Genomic DNA, 7576 nt, shown 5'->3' on the forward strand with positions numbered 1-7576 from the left:
TTTCATCATAGTTCTTCCTCTTTTCATAGATCTGACAGGTAAATTATTCCTTTATCTCCTAATTTGCCTATGCTATCACCCTTTATATCTAAATCATGTACCCATTTTGACCTTATTTCAGTATATGGTATGAGATATTGGTCTATACCTAGTTTCTGACATACTATTTTCCAGTTTTCCCAACCATTTTTGTGAAATAGTGAGTTCTTATCCCAGAACCTAGAGTCTTTGGATTTATCAAACAGTAGATTACTATATTTGTTGACTGTGTCTTTTGTACCTAAGCTATTTCACCGATTTACCACTCTATTAGCCAGTACCAAATAGTTTTAATGCATGCTGCTTTATAATAGAGTTTTAGATCTCATATTGCTAGGACAACTTCCTTTGCATTTTTTCATTAATTCCTTTGATATTCTTGACCTTTTGTCCTTCCAGATGAATTTTGTTATTATTTTTTCTGGCTCTATAATTTTTTGGTAGTTTGATTGGTATAGCACTGAATAACTAAATTAATTTTGTTAGAATTGTCATTTTTTAATATTAGCTTGGCCTATGCATGAGTAATTGATTTTTTTCAATTGGTTAGATCTGATTTTATTTATGTGGAAAGTGTTTTATAATTGTATTCACATAGTTCCTGCTTTTGCCTTGTCAGATAAACTTCCAAATATTTTATATCGTCTACAGTTATTTTATATGGAATTTTTCAATCTCCTGCAGCTGAACTTTGCTGGTAATATATAGATATAGATATAGATAGATAGATAGAGATAGATAGAGATATAGATATAGATAGATAGTATATATATACACACATACATACATATATGTGTATATGTATATATATATATATATATAAATGCTGATAATTTTTGTGGATTTATTTTATGTCCTGCAACTTTGCTAAAATTGTAAACTGTTTCAAGTAGTCTTTTATTTGACTTTCTAGGATTCTCTAAGTATACCATGACATCATCTATAAAGAGTGATATTTTGTTTCCTCATTGCCTATATCAATTCCTTCAAATTATTTTTCTTGTATTATTGCCAAAGCTAGCATTTCTAGTACTATGTGGAATAATTTTTAGTGATAATGGACATCTTAGTTTTACCCCTGATCTTATTGGGAACTCTTCTAACTTATCCCCATTACATATAATGCTTACTGATGGTTTTAGATAGATACTGCTTATCATTTTAAGGAAAGCTCCATTTATTCCTCTGCTCCATGGTGTTTTTAATAGGAATGTGTGCTGTATTTTCTCAAAAACTTTTTTCTGCAACTACTGAGATCATCATATAATTGCTATTTTTTTTTACTGATGTCACCAATTATATTAATAATTGTCCTACTAATGAACCAGCCCTGCATTCCTGGTATAAATCCCACCTCGTCATAGTGTATGATCCTGGTGATAAATTCCTGTAATCTTTTTGTGAATATTCTATTTAGAATTTTTGCATCAATATTCTTTAGGGAGATTGGTCTATAATTTTTTTCTCCATTTTGGCTTATCTTGATATATATCTCAGCACTGTATTTGTGTCATGAAAGGAATTTCATCGTTATCTATTTTCTCAAATAGTTTATTTAAAGTGTAATTAATCTTTAAATGTTTGGTAGAATTTACTCATAAATCAATCTTGTCCTGGGGATTTTTTTTTAGAGACTTCATTGATAGCTTGTTAAATTTCTTTTTCTAAAATGGGCTTAAGTACTTTATTTCCTCATCTGTTAGTCTGAGTAATTTATATTTTTAAAATGTTCATCCATTTCATTTAGGTTGTTAGACTTATTGGCATAAAATTGGTCAAAATAGCTACTAATTATTGCTTTAATTTTCTCTTCATTGGTGGCGAATTCACTTTTTTCATTTTTGATACAGATAATTTTGTTTTCTTCTTTCTTTTTTAAATCAAATTAACTAGAGGGTTATCTATTTAATGTTTTTTTAAAAAAACAGATACTTGTTTTATTTATTAATTCAATAGTTTCCTTACTCTCAATTTTATTATTTTCTCCTTTGATTTTCAGAATGTCTAATTTGGTATTTAATTGGGGATTTAAAATTTGTTCTTTTTCTAGCTTTTTTTACAGTTGCATGCACAGTTAATCCATTGATCTCCTTTTTATTTATTTATTTAAACATTTAAAGATATAAAAATTTCCCCTAAAAACTGCTTTCTCTGCATCACATAAGTTTTGGTATGCTCTCTCATTATTGTCATTCTCTTTGATGAAATTATTAATTGTTTCTATGATTTGTTGTTGACCAACTCATTCTTGAGGATGAGATTATTTAGTTTCCAATTAATTTTTAGTCTACCTTTCAATGGCCCTCTTAATACATGTTACTTTTATTACATCATGATCTGAACAGCATATGCTTACTATTTCTGCCTTTCTGTATTTACTGTAAGGTTTTTGTGTCCTAATATATGCTTATTATTTTTTTTTTTGCCATGGACTGCTGAAAAAAGTTATTTTCATTTTTATCTGCATTTAGTTTTATCCAGAGGTCTATATCATCTAAATTTTCTAGAATTCTATTCACCTCTTTAACTTCTTTCTTGTTTATTTTATAGTTAAATTTATCTAGTTTTGAGAGGAGGAGGTGGAGATCTCCACTAGAATAGTTTTGCTGTCTTATTCTTCATATAATTTGCTTAACTTTTCCTCTAATTATTTGGATGCTATACCACTTGGTGCATTTATGTTAAGTATTGATATTACTTCATTGTCTATGGTACCTTTTAGCAAGATGTAGTTTCCTTCCTTACCTCTTTTTTTTTTTTTTTTTTTTTTAGTGAGGCAATGGGGGTTAAGTGACTTGCCCAGGGTCACACAGCTAGTAAGTGTTAAGTGTCTGAGGCCAGATTTGAACTCAGGTACTCCTGACTCCAGGGCTGGTGCTCTATCCACTGTACCACCTAGCTGCCCCCTCTTACCTCTTAATTAGATCTATTTTTGCTTTTGCTTTTGTTTATATGAGATCAAGATTGCTACCCATGATTTTTATTTTTTACTTTAACTAAAGCATAATATATTCTGCTCTGGTCTTTTACCTTTACTTTGTATGTATCTCTCTGCTTCAAATGTATTTCTTATAAACAAAATATGGTAGGATTCTGGTTTTTGATCCACCCTGCTATTCATTTCCATTTTATGGGAGAATTCATTTTATTCACATTCACAGCTATGAATACTGTGTATTTCCCTCTGTCATAATTTATTTCTTGTTTAAATGTCTCTCTCTTCTTTCACCTTGTACCTCCTCACCAGTGTTTTGCTTCTGACCATCCCTCACTTAATCTGCCCTCCCTTCTATTAGCCCCCCCTTCCTTTTCTTTTTCCTTTCCCCTCCTATTTACTTATAGAGTAAGATACATTTCTATACCCAAATGAGTGTGTATGTTATTCCTTCTTTGAGCCAAATCCAATAAGATTGTTTCAAACAATGTTCACACCCTGCCTTCTTTCCCTCTAGTGTATTACATCTTTTGAGCCTCTTCATGTGATATAATTTACCCATTCTGCCTCCCACCTTCCTCTTCTCCCATTACAATGCTTTTCTTACCCCTTATTTTTTTTTGAGGGGCAATGAGGGTTAAGTGACTTACCCAGGCTCACACAGCTAGTAAGTGTCAAGTGTCTGAGGCTGGATTTGAACTCAGGTCCTCCTGAATCCAGGGCTGGCACTTTATCCATTGTGCCACCTATCTGTCCCTGTCTTATCTATTTTAATGGTTTTCTCATAAAGCCAGTTCTTAGTTTTATTTATTAGCTCAATGTTTTTCTTTCCATTTTATTAATCTCTCCTTTGATTTTGAGGAGTTCCAAATGGCTGTTTAATTGGAGATTTTAATTTTAAAAATTTTTCTAGTTCTTTCCAATGTACAATTTGGATAATGACACTTCCTAGTCCAAAATTTAGTTAGCCAATAAACATTTATTAAGTATTTACTATGTTCTTGGTATTGTGAACTAAAAATACAAAGAAATAGAGTCCCCGACCTTGAGGAACTGATGATGTAATTGGGTAGACAGATTTATTAATAAAGAACTAATGAACATAAATTTTAAATTAGTTTCCCAGGGTCACATATGTGAGGCAGGCAGGTTTTCAACTCTGTCTTCCTAAAGTCTAGTCCTTTGTGAAATTCATTATACTATATAGCCTCACTTAACCCAAACTCATTTGACCATGAAGACAGAATGAAGCAAGATAATCTAAGAATCTTTGATCTTTTATTAAAAAATGTCTTCAACATTATATTTCAGGAAGTCATACTAAAAAACACCTGGAAATAGTGTTCCAAGGACTTTGACAAAGTCTGTAGTACCCAAGAAGAGATTAAACTTATGTTCAATCTTTGTAGAAAAGTAGTGGATAATTTCCAGAGTTTCATCACCAAAGAAACAATCTTGAAAGGAATAAAAAAGACTCTTTTTTATTTATTAAGAAAACAATCTAACATGTGTCAGACTTTTTTAACCATGGAAAATGCAACAAAATGGTATTACAGAAGCAAAGGAAATAATTTGATGTCTTAAAACAATAAATCCTGAAAATTATACTAATTAGTCACAATGATAATAATAAGTGATCAAATATTTATTTCCAGGGGGGAGGAATTTCAATCATTACCATTTTAAAAAGTAGGTGATCATGGAAAAGGGAAAAGGACCCACATGTACAAAAATATTTATAGCTTCTCTTTTTGTGGTGGCAAGGAATTGGAAGTTGAGGGGATGACCATTCACTTGGGGAATGACTGTACAAGTTGTGGTATATGAATGTAATGGAATACTATTGTGCTGTAAGAAATGATGAGCAGGAGGAGTTCAGAGAAACCTGGAGGGACTTGCATGGGCTGATGATGAGTGAGATGAGCAGAACCAGGAGAGCATTGTGCACAGTATCATCAACATTGTGTGTTGATCAACTGTGATAGATTAGATTCTTCTCACCAATCCAACGGTACAAGAAAGTTCTAAAGGACTCATGATGGAAAAGGCTCTCCAAATCCAGAAAAAAAAAAGGAACTGTGGAATATGGATGCTGATTGGACCATACTATTTCTTTTGGTTTTGGTGCTGTTATTTTTCTTTTTTGAGGTTTTTCCTTTTTTGCTCTGATTCTTCTCATATAATCTGATTAATACAGAAATATTTTTAATGTTATTATATATATATAACCTATATCAGATTACCTGCTCTCTAGGGGAGGGGGGGAAGGTGGGGAGGGAGGGAGGGAGAAAAATTTGAAATTGGAAATCTTATCTAAACAAATGTTGAAAACTAATATAAATAAATAAATTTTTTTTTAAAAGTAGGTGATCAGATAATTTAAAATAAAAATTCACAAAAGAAATGTAAATAAGGGGGCAGCTAGGTGGCACAGTGGATAGAGCACTGGCCCTGGAGTCAAGAGGACCTGAGTTCAAACACAGCCTCAGACACTTGACACTTACTGGCTGTGTGACCCTGGGCAAGCCACTTAACCCCAATTGCCTCACCAAAAACAAAAACAAAACAAAACAAAACAAAACAAAAAAGAAATGTAAATAAATCCACAAAGCATGTAAAGTCAAGGTGGATAAACACATATTTGCATGCTACAAGAAAGAAATAAGGTCATTGTGTTTTGTTTGTTTTCTTTAGAAATCTTTACCTAAGCATCATTGAAAGAATAAAGAATATTCATGGGTGAAGCCATACAGAATTATTCAATAATAGTATTTTAAATAGAGAATGCCATAGAAAGAAGGAAATAATAGAATTGATATTTCATGGAAAGAGGTTTCAGGGATGATAGCCATTTAAAAAAAAAGAAGAAGATGGTGAGACAGGAAAGGACTTGTCAAGGAATCATGAACCAGATCATGAATCTAGGACTGTATATAGACACAGAGGACAACTAGTTAAACCACTGTATTTTTGGACTTTTAAAAACTCAGGACCATGGATAAAAAATGATTTTCCCAGGATCATATAATCCATAAATTACAGAGGAAAGATTTGTACCAAGGTCCAGTCCTATTCTGGGCTAAGGAAAGTAGAAAATGGAGTTTATTGTCTTGAAGATGTCTTACTTTTTGAGTGTTACTGAGAATAAAAAAGAAGAAATTCTTGGACAAAGTCATTGAATAAGATATCAAAACTATCCCAGAAAGGGAAAGGAAAGAAGATAGGTTCAAAGTTTTGGAAGGTATATGGGAAGCCATCTAGATAGCTGAAGCCCAGAGTAATAGAGAATATCTCTTTTAATCCTTGCAGTGCCTTAGAGTAAGGTAAGATGATAAATTAATCCTAGTTTTTATGACACCAATTCTACTGGATCTCCCAGAGTGCTATACTGGTTCTTTTATAAATTAATATTTCTAGTTTGTGTTTCATAATATAGAAGAAAACTTTAAGGGAGGAAAAGTGGGGAAAAACAGGATAGCTAACATCTTAGATAGGCAAAGCAAAGGAAAAGACAGTGTTCTTATTTTGAATGAGGATCATTGAAAGAGAACATGGGAATAGAGAAATTAAAGACAAGAAATTAAGTGACCAATTCTTAGCTCAGCTTGCATTGCTGACAGGGGCCATCTAACTTTTAAAAAGTGATATGTAGGGGCAGCTAGGTGATGCAGTGGATAAAGCACTGGCCTTGGATTCAGGAGGACCTGAGTTCAAATCCAGCCTCAGACACTTGACACTAGCTGTGTGACCCTGGGCAAGTCACTTAACCCTCATTGCCCCACAAAACAAAAAAACAAAAACAAACAAACAAACAAACAAAAAGTGATATGCATTGATGTCTAAACTAGGGAGAGACAAAGAAGAGAAAGAAAAGTATAGAACAATATCTCCATAGAAAATTGATGAAAAAATCTCAACAAGTTAACAAAGGAATTATAACATATTACTAAGATTATATACTATGATCAATTAAGATTTATACCAGGACTGCAGGGTTGGTACATTATAAATAGTATAAATATAGTAAGCAATGCTAGTAATATAAATAATAAAAACTAAAAAGAATATATGAATAGAGACTGAAATAGCTTTTGAGAAAACCATTACTCATTTTTGTTTTTAAATATCAGCAAAACATAAATAGAACTTAAAAATAAGCTAAATATTTATTTTAAATGAAGGGCAAACATTATATGTAATAGAGAAAAGTTAGAGGACTTTCAGAGCACTTCAGGGATAAATTCAATATGCCCTCATTACCATCACTATTTAACATAATCCTTGATGGATTAGCCATAACAATAACACAAAAGAAAAATTTAGGGACTAAGCATAAAGAAATAAAATAAGCCATTTTTGTTGCTGAGATAATGATTTATTAGAAAACTCTAAAGAATAAGCCAAAAATATAAAAAGCAAAAATTTGACAAAGTTGTAGGGTATAAAACACTCTGAAAAAATAAAAACATACTAATAAATTAGAGAAGTATTTATTGCTCATGGGTAGGTTAATAAAGCAAAAATGATACTGATAGCTAAAATATTTTACTTATTGAATGCCACATCAATCAAATTACCAAAGTATTTTGCTAAAAATAATGT

The sequence above is a fragment of the Dromiciops gliroides genome, chromosome 3 (assembly GCF_019393635.1).
Source record: "Dromiciops gliroides isolate mDroGli1 chromosome 3, mDroGli1.pri, whole genome shotgun sequence".
NCBI lineage: Eukaryota > Metazoa > Chordata > Mammalia > Microbiotheria > Microbiotheriidae > Dromiciops > Dromiciops gliroides.